This window comes from Ursus arctos, unplaced genomic scaffold, assembly GCF_023065955.2.
Source record: "Ursus arctos isolate Adak ecotype North America unplaced genomic scaffold, UrsArc2.0 scaffold_22, whole genome shotgun sequence".
Lineage (NCBI taxonomy): Eukaryota > Metazoa > Chordata > Mammalia > Carnivora > Ursidae > Ursus > Ursus arctos.
In genome coordinates, this window is record NW_026622897.1 from 61855112 (window position 1) to 61873243 (window position 18132).

General features: G+C 42.9%; 1 long non-coding RNA gene across 2 annotated transcripts; it reads left to right on the top strand.

The window, feature by feature from the left end:
* The first annotated feature begins 1679 nt into the window (after positions 1-1679).
* LOC113245774 (uncharacterized) lies at positions 1680-17104 on the top strand. 2 transcript variants are annotated; one of them, XR_008960978.1, is made up of 7 exons: positions 1680-2099; positions 3522-3688; positions 4926-4973; positions 5198-5277; positions 7765-8622; positions 9165-9257; positions 15011-15191. It is a non-coding gene; the product is annotated as an uncharacterized LOC113245774 (long non-coding RNA). The 2 variants fall into 2 exon arrangements; XR_008960977.1 differs by lacking the exon at positions 7765-8622 and adding an exon at positions 15203-17104 and having other exon boundaries at positions 1724-2099; positions 15011-15099.
* The last annotated feature ends 1028 nt before the right edge of the window (positions 17105-18132 follow it).

The following is an 18132-nucleotide window of genomic DNA, read 5'->3' on the forward strand; positions in this document are numbered from 1 at the left end:
GTTGCAGATAGAGCCCTGGTCAGGGTTCCCCTCAAGAAAGGAGTTACTGCCTGGCTGCAGGGAGTGACAGCATTCAGCTGTTGACCTCTTGGTTATCCTCAGCTGTCCAGCCAAGGTCAGTCTGCTCTCAGAGTGGCCCCAACCAATGACTGTGGAAGGTGTTGGTACCAAGGCCTGTTTATTTCTGCCCATCATAGGACACCTCCAACAGGCAATCTCTCCTCCAAAGTTCCCTGCTGTGCTGGGAAAGATTTTATATCACATCTGCCCAATTCTACCTCCTCCCCTTTCTTTTTATTGGTTTAACTCCCCAACAAATTTTTCACTAATTCCAACTCAGCATTTGCTTCCTATAGAACCCAACTGACACGATCTTAATTCCATAATCCTAATTCCTGGAGGTACACAGCATAAGCATTCTAAAGGACTACCATCCAGTCTGTTTACTAAGAACATATGTATTTATGCATTGCTTTTTTTCACTCATTTTTAAATTAGCATTTTACTATGAAATTAAATAATTCTCAAGAAGCATCATGAGTCTTTAGATTATTGCACTGTTAGACATTTACATTGCTGCCATTTTGGTTTTTTGGGTTTTTTTTGTTTTTGTTTTTTGTTTTTGCTTCTGACTAAATTATCCTACAATGACTATTATATATAAATTTTGGCCCTTATCTGTAATCATCACCTTGGTGTATATATATACATAGAAAGGAAAGTATGGGAGGGGCTCCTGGGTGTCTCAGTGGGTTGAGTGGCTGACTCTTGGTTTTGGCCCACGTCATGATCTGGGGGTGGTGGAATCAAGCCCCACTTAGGGCTCTACGCTCAGAGTCGATCCTGCTTGAGGATTCTAGCTCTCCATCTGCCCCTGCCCCTGCTCTCTCTCTTCTTCTCTAAAATAAATAAATATCTTTTTTTTTAAAGAAATGAAATTATGGGACTATGAGTTTGTATGATTTTATGTTTATCCATATAAAAAATGAATTTTTAAATTTTTTCATTAAAAATGTTCACTGAAATATTGAAAAATATTTCAATACTTCAATGCCACTAAAAAATGTATAGCGAGGGGTGCCTGGGTGGCTCAGTTGGTTAAGCATCTGCCTTTAGCTCAGGTCATGATCCCGGGGGTCCTCGGAAGCCCGCCTTGAGCTCCCTGCTCAGCGCGGAGTCTGCTTCTCCCTCTGCCCTTACGCCTTGCTTGTGTGCGGGCTCGCGCGAGCACTCTCTCTCAAATAAATAAATAAAATCTTTAAAAAAAAATGTATAGTGAAAAACAGTTGTCTTCTGCCTTGATCTTCATAGCCCAAGGACAACCATTTTCCACTTTCCCTATTGCTTCGGGTATTTACCTCCATATTTAAAACAATGTGTTTATGTTGTTATTTCCTGATGTATGTGTGTTAAACATGCTTTATGGCCTTGCTGTTGTGGTAGATGCGGATGTAGAACCCTTACAAATACACCAAATACGCAGTCCCACTTGTTGTTCCCCATCCTCTCAAAGTACTTAAATCATAATTTTGGCTTTTTTTTTTTTAAGATGTATGTATTTATTTTAGAGAGACCGAGCGCGTGCGCACGCCTTTCCAACCTTTCCCCTCTGTTCACTTGGTCGCTCCCTGTCCTGCTCACACTTACACCAGAGCACTTATTACACGGTATTGTAAGTATGTGCTTACGTGTTTATCTCCCCAACCCCCAGCTCCTGCAGGGGTGCCACAATGTAGGATGAAGAGCGAGCATGAAATATTGATGGGAGGGATGGGGGTGTGGATGAGCCAGGCTTTAGTGCCGGGAAAAAGGACTTTCTGCTCAAACCGAAAGGCAACAGCCAAGTGCTACATTTTCTCGAGCAGGGCAGGGTCTTGAGCAGCACAGTGTGCCTTCAGGGCGCACCGGGTCACTGCGCGAGAGCTGGATGGGAACGCGGCCGAACCAGTCAGGAGTCACAGCAGGGCCCCCGCCCTGAGATGTTAAGAAGCGCGGGACGGTTGCGGTGGCACGGAGAGAGGGAGAACGACATCTACTAGGGATTTCCGGGAAATAATAACAAACGCTGAGATTGGCTGGGCTGTGCCAACGGCACCAAGGTGGGTATGGCCTCACCCCCATTTTGCCCATGTGCAGTGAGATTTGGCGGGATTAAGCAACTCGGGGGGTCCCACGCCTGCAAGTGAAGGACTGAGCTGCCGACGTAGGTCGTCGGGCTCGAAAGACCCAGGGCTGCCCTAGACCTCCCCTGCGCAGACCGAGGCTGTCCACTCTCTGCACTGCAGGCCGAGGCTGTTTTCCCGAGCTGAGACCCCCACTCCTCCAGCCGAGAAGGGCGCAAGCCCCGCAGGGCGGGGACGCCTCAGCGAGCGGCCAGTCCCCCTCCCGACCTTCGAGGCGCGCACCGAGGGGTGGAAGAAGGCGCGTCGCGGCGGCGGCGGCTCAGCGCGCACGCGCCGGAAGCCGCCGAGTCACGGCGGGGCCGGGTCGCAGCGCGCGGGGAGGGGGCCTGGCGCCCGGCGGCTCCCGCCCAGGGGGGTCGTGACGCCCGGCGTCGCACACTCGGGACGGCGGCCCCGGCGGCCGGAGACGGAGGCGCTGAGTCGGCGCAGCTCCGGGCTCCGAGGGCTGCGCGCCGACCGCCGCCGTCCGTCGACACCGCCCCGCGAGGACGCGGTTCGGCGCAGAGCTGCGGCGGTCGCGCCCGGGCGCTGGAAGCGAAATCGCGAGGTAGCCCGAAGCAGCGGGTCGTGTCCGCAGATTTCCTGGGAAGCTACCGACCTTGGGAAAAGAGGCAAGCTTTGTGTCGAAGACGGTAGATTCCGAAGATCGAAGGGACTTGCCCAGGACCAAAAATGATTTGTCTGACTCAGTTCCAAAATGCAGTAAATAATAATGAAAACACTCACACACAATTTTTTTTTTAATGCAAAAGCAAAACTTCCAGAATTCCAAGAGAAAGTAAACTTTGGAACAAAGGTTTACCTAAAATAAAGCTCCTACCTGGATGAGAGCACTGCACGGGGAACTTTCTAGAGGTCCCTATAAACTTGATCCACAGATCTTTCTCCAGTTTCTCCCCACCACTATACTACTGAGGCCAGAAACCCATTTTTGTACATTTTATTGTTTTTATTCAAGTTTCTTATTTTAGTCAAAACGCTACTATAGAAATTTCTGGACCGGGGGGGGGTGGTGGTGGTGGTGTTTGGGAATCATACCTAATTACAGTCCCTAAAACTGGAAACCACAATTACTTTTGCTCTCCCCTTACATTTTTGCTCACAATAAGAGGTTTTTACATCGCTGCACCAGAGCTATCATCTTCTATTTTACTGTCTTTAGGTAATGTTATATAAACATCTGCCCGTGTCTCACAGATCTTCAAGATCATTGTTTTAAATAACTACATTATGCTCACCACATAAACTACTGAATTATCCTCCTATACTGTGCTTGTAGATTATTGACCCGAATTGCTCTTCTCTTGTTTCTGATTGTCCATGTTTGTCTTCCATCAGGAAACCTCTCTGGGCAAAATGGTGGAACCGAATGTGGAAAAGTGGCTGCCAACCATTGCACTGTAGGAAAGCTTATTTTCTCTTTTAGAACTGGCAAAATTTCTCCAATTCTTCTTTTGATATTTCATCCCACTTGGATATTCATAGCCTTCCTTTAATGCTATAAGGTATACATTTATTTATTTATTTTTAAATATTTTACTTATTTATTTGAGAGAGAGCACAAGTGTGGGGAGAGGGAGAGGGAGAAGCAAACTCCCCACTGAGCTTGGGGGTTTGCGGGAGGGGTGTCACTAGGTGCTCAATGAGGGGTTCCATCCCAGGACCCTGAGAAAATGACCTGAGCCGAAGTGAGACACTTAAGAGACTGAGCCACCGAGGCGCCCCTATGAGGTATACATTTAAAAAGACTAGACCTTTCCAGGAGTCTGGCACAAATGGGATTCAGAGTTGTGCCTGAGACATTTTCAGATTTTCATCAAGCAGTTGATGTTCAGCTGCTGCTGTTTACAGTCTTCTGTGTGACTTGGAACACGTTATTTAACCTGTCAGTCTCCGTTCCTTATCTGGAAAATGGAGTTAGTAACAGTGTGTACCTCATAAACTGTTGTGAGCGCTAGATGAGGTCATATTTGTACAGTGCTTAGATCATGCCTGTACGTAGTGCTCCATTGATGTTTTCTTATAAATATTATTTTTTTGCTACTAAAGACAACAATAGCTATGTGTTGAGCAGTGACAGGCACATCTACCACGCCTACCAAGGCTGAAATTGTAGAAGCAGTTCCTTGCAAACTTTCCCTGCCGTTTGAAAGTCAACTCAGTGTGTAAGCCTTCTCGATCAGATCAGTAATTCCATAGTTAGAGAAGATGGATAAAGCTGAAAAGAGGTATAATGTCACAAGATCTTTGGAACAAAGTTGATACATAGAAACTTGTACCTATTTGGAGGCAGTGGGACAGAAGGTGGAGGGAAAAGATCGAGAAGCTGTTACTTTTCATCTTAAACTCTCCAGTGCTACATTGTAACTATGCAAATATATTACTTATTTCTTTTTTTTTTTTAAGATTATTTATGTATGTGAGAGAGAGAGCGAGATTAAGAAAACTAGTGGGAGGAGGGAGGGAGAAGCAGACTCCCTGCAGAGCAGGGAGCCGGATGTGGAACTCAATCGCAGGATGCTGGGATCATGACTTGAGCTGAAGGCAGATGCTTAACCCACTGAGGCACCCAGGTGCCCATTACTTATTTATTTCTTGTCGTTTTGTTTTGAACATGTGGCCTGATTGCTTGCTTTTGAGTCAGAAAGCTTAATAGTTCTTCAAACAAAACTAATCTGAGTCCTAGATCTGGTTCTGGTGTAACACACGCTAGAATTTTCCTTTTCCATTTTTCTGTCTTAGGTACTTTTTCAACTGCTGTTATTCATTCATCCATTCAGTACATATTTGGTAAGTGGCTCTTATGGACCAGGCACTATGCTATGTGCTGAAGATGTTTCTTTAAATAATCAACCAAAAGTTGGAACATGTGTGCCAGCTACCTGTAATGGGTTTTTGTTTAAGACTCCTGTTGTTGTGGTTCCTTGGGTTTGTTGCTAGAAAATCCTGAGATGATCTAATAGATGTAGCTTTTTTTTTTTCTTTTACTACCCCCCCCCCTTTTTTTTCAACAGAGCTGGACCTAGAAATTCTGCTTCACACTCCAGGGTCCTGCACATGAGAAATGGAGATACAACTGACTTTGGGTCCTGTGGTGAGGGAGTTGCTTCCACTACTGCTGCCTTTCTGGAGCTCTGCCCTAAGATAATGTTATACCAAAGGGCCCTGTGGGTACTTTCCTGGAGATATTATTTGATTCAAATCAATTCAATTCAAAAACATATATTGAGTGCCTACTACTTATAAGCACTGGGGTAAGAGTGGGAGATCAGCCAAAGATGAAAACGACCAGACCTTGAACCTCATCATTATTTAAGAGTCTTAAATCTTCCTGAAGTTTGTTCTGATCCAGATACTTGTCTTTTTAAAATCTTTAATGGGTATCTTTTGTTTTCAGATTTTTTTTTCTTCTGAAAAAATACTAAATTTAACTAGACACTATGCTAGGGGTTGATGATACCATTTCAAAAAGTTACATTGCTGATTGCAGCGTTGTTGAAGGCATCTGAGTCACCAACACAACAAGCTTGTATCAGTCCAAATTGCAACTGTAACATTTATAGTTTTGCTATGTATAGTTGCAAGCATCTGACTACCGCTTTATGACTTCTGGTATAGCTATGCATGAGCAATCACATACTGAAGTACATATTATTTTATTAAAAATAACTTTTCTTTGTTTTTTGTAAGACAGAGCACTTTGTTGATTTAAAAATATGTGTGTGTGTGTGTGTGTGTGTGTGTGTGTGTAGTTAGACTATAGTACATATGTACCCCATTTAAGAAGAGTAGAGAGTTTGAAACAAAAACAAGAACCAAAAAAGGGGAGGGAGAAAAATAGAGAGAACATTACAGTAAGGGGTCTGATAGGGTTGAGAACTCTGTCCTAGTCAATGAAATCGAAATGACTTATCCTGGCACTTATGGTCATCATTATCTTGTTGCAGGTTTATTTCTCTTTGTTATACCTGAGATCAGGCCAAGTTGCTCTGCTTAATATGCTAGTATTGGAGCAGTGCCTTCACCCCCACAGCTGTGAGGTCACCTTGTTCTATACCACAGGACTCTGTCACCTTTGACACATCTGATTGACCATTCTATTCATAGCCTGTCCAATTGCCCAAGGGAGTTGCTCAACGAGAATGATAATAATTAACCAGATCAATCAAATTTTCTCTTGCAAAGATTGCATTTGAGACCCAGACAGTAAAGTGGTTAATAGCAGGGTCACAAGATGAAAGATATACAGAGAAAAAGGTGTCACTGGAAGTTATGACACAGCAGAAGCCAGGGGTAGACAGAATCTTGAGTGTGCAGAAACAAAACAAGAAGTCAAATGGCCATAGATGCAGGGAGAGCATCCCTGTGTAGTGATAGGCCACAGAAAGGGATCCAGACAAAACACCTGATGCCTTGAGCTGTCTTGGATCCAGTGTAACCTCCCAGTTCCCGGATGGAATTTAATCCCCCATGAGGCCTCAGTCCCTCATGATTGAGATTCCTGTCTTCTTTATTTTCCCGCATAGCTTTGAAAGTAATCTTTATCACTTAAAGTAATGTGATCTTTGCCGCTAAAGATCCTAACTACCACATTCTCACAAACCATGCTCTCCCATTGCTGGGCCTTTGTCATCTCCTCAGCTTGCATTGTTCTGCCCTCGGTCTGGTTATTGTACGTTTTGGTGCTAGGCATCCAGAGTCCCCCTCCGCCATCTACCATCCCTAATATCTCAGCTGCAAGGAATGACTCCCTCTCTCCTCAGAGCTTCTATTCCTACTGCTTTTCAGGATATTTTTCACTCCCAACTCTATATTATATAAAAACATCATCTCTATTAGGTTTGATGAGCCCCTTGAAGTAGTTACAAAGACTATCACATATGTTTCCTTCCTAGCAGAGCTACACATGCACAGAATGGGTACTTAATTATTTACTCTTCCTTCTACTGATATGTTGCTTATCTTCTCCCCATTTCTCAGATCTTAATCCTTTCATGGTGTCAACTATCCTTAAGAACATGGCATTGAACCAAAACTGGTTGGCACATAGTAGATTTTCAATATGTGTTAGCTGAATGGAAGATCTGTCTTTTACTTGAGACTAGGTCAGCATCACATCCTGTGCGCCGGGCATCAAAAGGATATACCCAGTATTTCAAATTAATGTTTTCAGTAACAAACGTGTTCCTCTTACTGCATTGCACGTTTATTCTAATGGTGTTACCACCCTCCAATCACTCAGGCCTGAAAACTTTAAGCTGTCTTGCCACTACATCTAAAGTTGCATTGCCACAGTCTGGGTTTCCCGCAAGGTAGAACCCAAGACATAATGCCAGTAGTTTATTTGGGAGTATAATTCCAGAGGGCAGGAGTGAGGAATAAAACTAGGAAGGAGAAGAGCCAACACAAGGAAAGTTTTAGTTGTCTGCTACTAAGGGAGACTGGCCTGTGGGACTGTGAGATTTATGAAATGTATCTTGGGACCATCTGACCAAGAGAAAAAATTGAGAAGAATCAGCTCTTATATTCCTCATTGGTCAAGGATTTGCTTCACAGACTGTTAACTTTCCTGCACTTCCAGGTTGCACATGCAGAAGAGCCAAGCCTGTTTCTGTGGGCATACTGTAAGATGGCATCACAGAAGCCCTGAGGTAGGAAGTGAGAGGCCTGTGGTTCAGGCATATGGTGAGGCCCAGTCACACAGACAGGTTGTATAGGTGTATGTCAAGAACTGTATTTCTGGGCGCCTGCGTGGCTCAGTCCATTAAGCGTCTGCCTTCAGCTCAGGTCATGATCCCAGGGTGCTGGGATCGAGTCCCCCCCCTGGGCTTACTGCTTGGCAGAGAGTCTGCTTCTCCCTCTGCCCCTCACCCTGCTTGTGTGCGCACGTGCTCTCTTTCTCTCTCTCTCAAAAATAAATAAATAAATAATCTTTAAAAAAAAAAAGAACTATGTTTGCAAGCCACGGTTACAGGGATGCTGACAGAAGACACGAGACTCCTAGGTCAGAGGCGAAACTTTATTACTTACTACGCAGCAGGCAGCAGCAGTTTTTTGTTTGTTTGTTTGTTTGTTTGTTTGTTTATTTGACAGAGATAGAGACAGCCAGCAAGAGAGGGAACACAAGCAGGGGGAGTGGGAGAGGAAGAAGCAGGCTCACAGTGGAGGAGCCTGATGTGGGGCTCGATCCCAGAACGCCGGGATCACGCCCTGAGCCGAAGGCAGACGCTTAACTGCTGTGCCACCCAGGCGCCCCTAGCAGCAGCAGTTTTACGTTCATATTAGTATCTATTTCTGGAGTCATTATCAATCTCGGTAAGAACCAATTGCTGTCCCTCCAGGGAGGAAGGGATCTGATGCAATCAGTCTGCTACCAAGTGTCCGACTGGTTTCCTCAAGGAATGGAGTGATATAGAGCATTCATCTCTTCTGCTGGCAGGTTGGGCATACATTAGGTAACAACAGCTAGATCAACTTTGATTAGAAGGAACCCATGGTGTTGGACCCATGCGTAGCCTCCATCCCTGCTATTATGGCCCCTCCGTTAGTAGGCTTATTGTTTAAGCATTGGGATGGCCAAGGAAAGAGTCTGGCTGGCATCCATAGGACAAGTCATCCTGCCTGCCTGGTTTCTGAGTGCATATTTTGTGATGTCTAGTCTCTGGTGGACATTATAATGAGGCACAAAGATCTACACACTTTGTGCCTATTTCTTTAAGTCCACCTGTTTATCTCCCCAGTTCTCTTTGTCCCCATCTTCCAATGTTTCTTTTTCCAGCACCCTGAATAACCAGATAAAACATTCACCACTAGAGTCCATATAGAGCCATATCTCAAGCCACTTATCCCACCATATAAAGTGATGAGCAAATGTACTGTTATCAACTCCACCTGCTGGGAGAATTTTCCTTCATCACCAACGGGTTCTTTAGGGCCACCCCTGAATAGAGCTGTGGTTCAGCATAGTCCATCTTTTATTAGGGTCAACATATTAGCTGATCTTCCTGTGAACCAGGCCTGACTTTCCTGCCACCATCATTGAAGTGAATTGAAAGAGTCTTCAGTGCTACAGAGGTAAGTGACACAGGAGTTTGGGTCACTTGTTACTGTAATTTACTTATGCCTTCTCATCCTGCTTAGATCCGATCCCAAATCTAGCATTTCTATTGTACACGGAATGCTTGACCTTTTTTTTTTTTTTTAAGATTTTATTTAAAAATAATCTCCATACCCGACTAGGGCTCAAACTCACAACCCCGAGATCAAGAGTCACATGTTCTACCAACTGAGCTGGCCGGGCACCTCTGGAATGCTTGACCTTATGACATGGTAGATCTTGTAACACCCAGCATGTCATTGGGACTTCTGATTGCATTGTCAATAGTGTCCCATGAAAAAGCACTTGGGCTCCACTGGGTCTCAGTTACACACTAGAAACTGTTTCTCAAACAATTATTTAAAGGATCAGATAGTAAATATTTTATACTTTGTAGACAACATATAATTTCTGTTGTGTATTCTTTTTTATAACATCCCTTTTAAAAATGTAAAAACCGCTTTTCGCTTGTGAGCTGTAAAAAACAAAACCCAGACAAACCGAAATCAAAACCAAACAACAGGACAAGTTGAACTGACCCCCAGGCCATAGTTTTCCAACCTCTGGTCTAAAACCCTAGAAACATGTGGCAACTTTCCTTTAGAGCTTGCAAGAGTGGTTTTTACCTACCATGGATCCCTGTGACATTTCACATCTACTGAGTCATACAACCCAGGTGCAGAGCTTTCTCTGTTGCTTGGACTTTCTCTGCAGCGCGCTCTCTTTCTTGCTCTCGGTCTGACTCAAAATTGGGAGCTTTCCTAGATATCTGGTAAATGGAGAAAGCAATATCCCCGAATGTGGGATATGCTGCTTTCATAATTGAAAGAAGTCCATCAAGCACAAAAGAATGCTGTCTTTCTTCATGTAAGGTGAAGCAACCTGTCCTTTAACTTTTAAGGGATGCCATAGGCTATTGGATCCCTAAACACTTCACCAATGTGGTAGACCCTTAAGTCTTCATGAGGGTTTTTTTTTTTTTTAAGATTTTATTTATTTATTCGACAGAGATAGAGACAGCCAGCGAGAGAGGGAACACAAGCAGGGGGAGTGGGAGAGGAAGAAGCAGGCTCATAGCGGAGGAGCCTGATGTGGGGCTCGATCCCATAACGCCAGGATCACGCCCTGAGCTGAAGGCAGATGCTTAACCGCTGTGCCACCCAGGTGCCCCATAAGTCTTCATGAGTTTTATCTCTCACCCTCTGGTCTGCATTTGTAATACTAGGGTATTTGGGGGTATTTATCACTTCTGCTCACCAAGTCCAATTAGTATGACGTATATTGCACCAGTGTGTTCTGTAGAATATTCTTCAAAGATCAAGTTCACTGCAGGCTATATAGTGACGGAGCAGGAGACTTAAATAAAACAGTCATGGGGTAAGGCAGTAAATGGTTATTAATGTCTTTTCCACTAAAGGCAGACTGGTTTTGGTCCTTACTTTCTACAGAGCCGTAGCCACTTACTAATTACTAGAAGCTGTGTTCATGTGTTGATATACATTCCTTATGTTCAAGCTTCAAAAGAGCCATTCCTGGCAGGGCGTTAGGACCAGCTCCAGGTGTTGCTCTTGCCAAAACACTGAATCGGAGTTTTGGGCAAGTGCCTCCATGCTAATAAATTCTCACCTACTTATCTTTATATCTTACCCTGCTGCTTTAACACACTCAAGATACACTCCTTTGGTTTCTGTTGGGACATATTAGCCAATATCTATAATTCTTTTGGTGTACACTTGATTTTCTCCTGGAGCAGCAATGATATTTCCCTTCCGGGGCTATACTGAGACCTAATCCTAGTTACCAGTGTTAGCCTGGAGCAATGAAGGGTGGCAGGGGTAGATCTTAAGGACAAGAGTCATCTTATGAGACCTCTGCCTCAGATTGGATCTTGCGGGATCCTCAAAGGAAGAGAGGGACCGGTTCTAGCTGGACTTCTTTCTTCTGGCTTCTGCAAACGTGGAGGATTCAAGAGAATCCAGGGGTTCAAAATTCCCATGCTTATCCATTTAATTATCTCTATCCCAGAACTCAGAGTTCTACTTTTTATCAGGGACTGACTTTGACATAAGAGATCTGTTGAGACTTTGAAGCAATACTATCCTTAAGATTAGGACCTTGGCCTAATATTCAACACAGGCTACAGGTTTTTTTTACAGGTTTTGGGGATCTCCTGAAATGCTGTCATAGAGGCCTGCTCTTTCATAGCTTAGAGTGGTTAATTGGCTTACAGGACTTTGTCCTTTTCCTTTTTAATTCTGGTCTATCAATGCTAACAAAAGCGAACTCCATCCATAATTTCAGAGTTATCATTGCCCTATGCTGTTCAAGTGCCACAGCCACTGTGTACATAGCCAACATTTCCTTTCACCTACATCACATCCCCATCAACTGCAGGTGAGATTCTTAGTAAATGGGACTAAGGGCAGGTCAGAGGTCATCTAACCCATCTAACTAAACCCGTTACCAACAGCAAGGAAGTCCTCATTAGGTGATACAGTTCCTTCCTGAGGGTCTGCTTTCTAAGACCATTTTATGTCTCAATGGTCTTAGCCTGGGTTGCCCTTAGAGCAGACCCTGAGACAAAGGCTTATGTGTTTATTTTTTAGTGTGATTCCAGAGGGCAGAAGTGAGCAACAACATGAGTTACAACAAGGAAAGAGGCAGAAGTCAAGACAGAGACAGGCTATGGAGTCAGCCACTGTTTTGGACAGTAGGACACTAGATCCTGGGAGGCCATCTGAGGAATTATTTGAAATGTACCTCAGGACCGTCCACCTAAGGGAAGAGAGGGGGAAGCATTTGTCCATTCCTGCTTTCATTGGTTAAGGGCTGCCCTACAAGGCTGAAACCTGCCGGGGCACTTCGGGGTTACACATGTGCAAATAGCCAAGCAGGTGCCCTCAGATCCCAAGATGGGAATTAGAGAAGTCCTAGGGCAGGAAGTGAGAGGTAAATTGCAGGCTTGAAATGAAGTGCTGACAGGGAGCCTGGGGGGCAAGATTGGTTAAGTGTCTGACTCTTGGTTTCAGCTCAGGTCATGATCTCAGGGTCGTGGGATTGAGGCCCAAGTCGGGCTCTGTGCTTAGCATGGAATCTGCTTAAGACTCTCTCTCCTGCCCGCCCCCACATTCTCTCTCTCTAAAATAAATAATAAATCTGGGGTGCCTGGGTGGTGCAGTCATTAAATGTCTGCCCTCGGCTCAGGGCGTGATCCTGGCGTTCTGGGATCGACCCCCACATAAGGCTCCTTTGCTGGGAGCCTGCTTCTTCCTCTCCCAATCCCCCTGCTTGTATTCCCTCTCTCGCTGGCTGTCTCTCTCTCTGTCAAATAAATAAATAAAATCTTTTTTTAAAAAATAAAATAAATAATAAATCTTTAAAAAAAATGAAGTGCTGTCAAGTTGCACCTTGACAGGAAGGTAGATGAAAATTGCGCAGAATTGGGTCACAACCGCAGTAGCTATGAGGATTTGAAGTGGTGCAGAAGGGGTATATAAAAGACCCATGAACTTTACTTCCTGAAATATTACTCTCTAGCAACACGTAGACCCTTATTATCCCTTACCTGGACTGTTGCACCTCACTTTTATCTGTTATCTGCGCTTAGTCTCAGTCTTTCCAAGTCAACCTTCATATTATTACCAGAGTGATCTCTCTAAAATACAGGTAATTCTCTGGTTCAAATAATATGCATGATGAGGACAATGATGATGATGACAATGATAAAAGTAATAATGATAATAATAGAAGTAATAATAATGACTCAAGTCCTGAATATTTACTATGAGCCGGGTACAGTGCTTATTTTTTTCAAAGATTTTATTTCTTTATTTGTCAGAGAGAGAGCACAAGCAGGGGGAGTGGCAGGCAGAGGGAGAAGCAGGCTCCCTCTGAGCAAGGAGCCCTGATGCAGGACTCAATCCCAGGACCCTGGGATCATGACCTGAGCAGAAGGCAGACGCTTAACCAACTGAGCCTCCCAAGCGTCCCCGGGTACAGTGTTAAGAGCTTTATGTGCATTTATTCATTTCTCACAATTCACTGAGATAAATACCATTATTACTTAAATGTTCATGAGAAACCGAGTCTCCCTGAGATTAAGTAACTTGCTCAAGGTCATATCCCTGCCATATGGGACAGTTCAAATTCAAATCCAAGTCTTTTTTATTTAACTCTGAGCTTTTTTTTTTTTTTTAAAGATTTTATTTATTTATTTGACAGAGATAGAGACAGCCGGCGAGAGAGGGAACACAAGCAGGGGGAGTGGGAGAGGAAGAAGCAGGCTCATAACGGAGGAGCCTGATGTGGGGCTCGATCCCAGAACGCCGGGATCACGCCCTGAGCTGAAGGCAGACGCTTAATCGCTGTGCCACCCAGGCGCCCCTAAGTCTGAGCTTTTAAACCACTTCACAGTACTGTCTTAAATATTCTTACCTATAGCACAAAGTTTAACATAATACTTTAGCGTTTTATGACCTTTCTGGACTCCTCGCTCATTATTGTCCTCCCCTTTCCTCCCCGACAGACTCTGCTCTCATGACTCTATGTCTGCACACCTACTGTGCCTTCTTCCCGTAATGCTCCTCATCTTAACTCCATTTGCAGAAGCATCTCTTTCTCATCCTCTTCAAAAACCATGCTGTATAGTCATCTGAAAATCCTCCTGGACACCTTAAAAATTAATAATTTTGAACTATAGTCTGTTCTTCCATCTTTCTAGCCTTACATTTTTCCTTCTATCCTTCCTACCTCACTTTTTTTCTCTCATTCATACTTTACTTTCAGGGTGGCAGATGTGAAAAGTCGAGTTAATTATATATAATCTCAGTTCTTAGCACATTATCATCAGCAGCCTGGGTGAGACTCCTCTGCTTGTCCTCCTTTCATCCGTGACTCTCATCAGCGTCTCCTTCTCTTCCACGGGCAACCGCTTTATGTGTTTGCTATGTACCCCTGAGTAATTACAATCCTTGTAGAGTATATAATATTATTCTGTGTGAGGATGCTTTTTTAAATGTCAAGTAAAATAGACTTTAATGAAACTGAGGGTTGCTGGAGTGGAAGGGGGTGGGAGGGATGGGGTGGCTGGGTGATGGACACTGGGGAGGGTGTGTGTTGTGGTGAGCCCTGTACCCCTGAAACAATTAATACATTTTATGTTAATAATAAAAAAGTAAATAAAAATTTTAAATATAGACTTTAATGAAAAAAGTTATTGAGATAAACAGAATTATTTCATAATGATAAAAGTTTCAGTTCACCAGGAAATAACATAGCCCCAAATATGGAATGTAAAAAACTTATTGACAGAATTTAGAATAAATTTAGAAATCCACAATCATAGTTGATTTTTTTTTTTAATTTTTTCAGGAAACAAAGAGGATTTAGAAAAAGGGGAAGGACTAGGGGTGTTATATTGTGTCCCCCCAATATTCATATGTTGAAGCTCTATGGGTCCCTCAGAACGTGACTATATTTGGAGATAGGGCCTTAAAAGAGGCAAAGTTAAAACAAAACCATTAGGGTGGGCCCTCATCCAATCTGACTGGTGTTCTTACTAGAAGAAGTTAGGACTACAAAAAGAGATGCCAGGGAAGCACATACACAGAGGAAGCACTATGTGGGGACACAGTGAGAAGGCAGCCATCTGCAAGCCCAGGGGAGAAGCGTTGGGACAAACTAACCCTGCTGACATCTTTTTTTCTTTAAATAAATCTCTGTACTCAATCAGAGATCAAGTGTTGCATTCTCCTCCTGACTGAGCCAGCCAGGAGCCTGCCGTGCTGACATCTTGATCTTGGACTTCTAGACTCTAGAACTGTGAGATAATACATTTCTATTTTTTTTTAAGTGACAATGTGGTCTATTTTTTTCATTATTTTTTATTTTAATTTTTAATATATGTATTTTTTTTTATTTTAAGTGGGCTTCACACCTGTGGAGAGCTTGAACCCACGACCCTGAGATCAAGACCTGAGCTGAGATCAAGAGTCATCCTGGCGCCCCTCATTATTTTTTTTTTTAACTTTTTACTTTGAAAGAATTGCAAACTTTATGGGAAGACTCCAAGAATTCTCATATACCCTTTTACCCTGATTTTCCAAATGTTAAAATTTTGCCACATTTGCTTTATCATTCTCTTTGCGTATATTTTTCAAAAAGTTTGAGATTAAGTTACAGACATGATACTCCTTTACCGCTAAATTCTTCCATGTTATTTCCTGGAAGGACTTTAGACATTTTTGAGGGTTTATTTTTAGATTTTAAGGTGAATCTAGCGTCACTTTTTCTTTAAGACATGGTCCTTGGGACATCTGGGTGGCTCAGTTGATTAAGTGCCTGCCTTTGGCTCTGGTCATGATCACAGGGTCCTGGGATCCAGCCCCGCATCGGGCTCCCTGCTGAGCAGGGAAGCTGCTTCTCCCTCTGCCTGCTTCTCCCCCTGCTTGTGCTCTCTCTCTCTCTCTCTGACAAATATGTAAATGAAATCTTAAAAAAAAAAAAAAAAGACATGGTCCTTACATGTAAGGCATAGCCTTTCTAGTGTTTCAGCTGAAGTCCAGGGGTTTAATGAGATTTCTCCACTTTGTCAGGGCGAAAACTCCAGTGACGCCCAGACTGCTTGATCTCTAGTATCTCTGTTCCATTCTCAAGCTCCTAGGAGCTTCGATCTGGCAAGACTTCAGTGGTCTCACAGTGTGTGTGTATAGTACAACCAGCAGCCATATTCTAATGGGAGACCACTACACAGACTTCCAGGAATCATCTCTATAACTCCGTCCTCCATGAAATTTCACTCCAAAGATCCTAGTAATTTCACCGGTCTTGAACTCCGATCTCTGTCTCCTCAGATCAGCAGGATCCCTGGGTTCTGCCAGAACCTTGTTCTGTGAACTCTAGGTAAGAATTATTCTCAGACAGGTAAATGGAAAATCATGGGGCTCACTTTGTAAGTTCCCCTTCTCTCAGGGATCACAGTCTTACACTGTCTTTTTCTTTTCCTTTACTCCAAAATCAATACTTCATATATTCTGCCTGATTTTATTTATTTTATTTTATTTTTTTTAAAGATTTTATTTGTTTATTTGACAGAGATAGAGACAGCCAGTGAGAGAGGGAACACAAGCAGGGGGAGTGGGAGAGGAAGAAGCAGGCTCATAGCGGAGGAGCCTGATGTGGGGCTCGATCCCATAACGCCAGGATCACGCCCTGAGCCGAAGGCAGACGCTTAACCGCTGTGCCACCCAGGCGCCCCTCTGCCTGATTTTATAGTTGTTTACAGTGAGAGGTTTATTCCTATAGTTATTCCGTTATGATCAGAAGTGGCATGTATAAGGGCTTATAATTTACATGAATGTCATTATGCTATAAATTTCATTGAGTTGCTTCCTTTTTCACACAACAGTGTGTTTTCAAAGATCTGTTCATATTGCTATGGATAGGTACCTGGAGATTGTTGCTTTTAACCACAGCAGGGAGTTCCACGATGTGACTTCACTACTTTTATCTTTTTTGGTGCTCTAGTGATAGATATGTGGATTACCTCCTACTTCCCCCACAACAACAAAAAGCCACGAATAATAAACTCTGAAATATAAACTTTCAGACCGGGATTATAGCCTTATAGTGTGTAAGCTTATTTAATTTTGCGAAATACTAACAGATTATTTTCCAAAATAGTTAAACAAGTTTATAGTCTCATGAGCAGTGCACAAGAGTGCCAATTTTGTAATATACTTGTAAATATTTGGTATCATACAGCTTTATCTGTTTTGGCCATTCTAACAGAATAAAAATGGTATGTCATTGTTTTATGATTCACCAATTACTAGTGACCTTGATTATTTCTTTATGTCCCATTTTATAACTTGAGCCTCCCCTTCTATGAATTGCCTTTTAATAACATTTTCCCATTTTTCTTTTGGGTCTTATCTCTAAGATTTTTAGAAATTCCACACATATAATCAGTAATAATCCTTTGTGGGTTTTATTTATTTTTTTAAAAAAGATTTTATTTATTTATTTGACAGAGAGAGACAGCCAGTGAGAGAGGGAACACAAGCAGGGGGAGTGGGAGAGGAAGAAGCAGGCTCCCAGCAGAGGAGCCTGATGCGGGGCTCGATCCCAGGACTCCGGGATCACGCCCTGAGCCGAAGGCAGACGCTTAACGACTACGCCACCCAGGCTCCCCTCTCTGGGTTTTAAATGTGGTAAATATCTTTACAGAGTCTGGTATCTGTCTATTAACCTTGTCTCTGTTATCTTTTATTGGACAGAAATCCTTACTTTCATGTAGACACATTTTTGGTTTTGAGTTTCAAAAACTTTTCTCTTTCTCTAAGTAAAAAAAAAAAATCTGTTACACTTTTTCTATTTGTTAGAATTGTGCTTTTCAAAATAATGTCTTTGATCTTTCTGGGATCCACTTATGTATATGGTATGAGGTAGGGAGCCAGTTTTCTTTCTTTCCTTATAAAGGGCCAGTTTTTCCAAAACTACCCACTACACACCTGTACTCTTTCCATTACCACTTTGTCATATATGAAATCCCAATTTATATAAGGATCCAGTTTGTAGCTTTTGGTTCTGTTCTGTTCCTATTTGCCTGTTTCTGAGCTAGTGACATTGATGCATGTTTTTAATTACTATGGTTTTATGGTATTAGAGCGAATCATATCTCATTTTCTATTATCTTTTCTAGTTGGTTATGGTTGATGTAGGCAAATGCTATTGATTGTTTCTTTTAAAAATTTTTCTTGAGGTATAACATATATAATGGAGTACACAAATCTTAAGTGAAGGGGTAGGTAATTTTTGCATGTCTGTATATAACAGTTGTAACCACTATCCAGA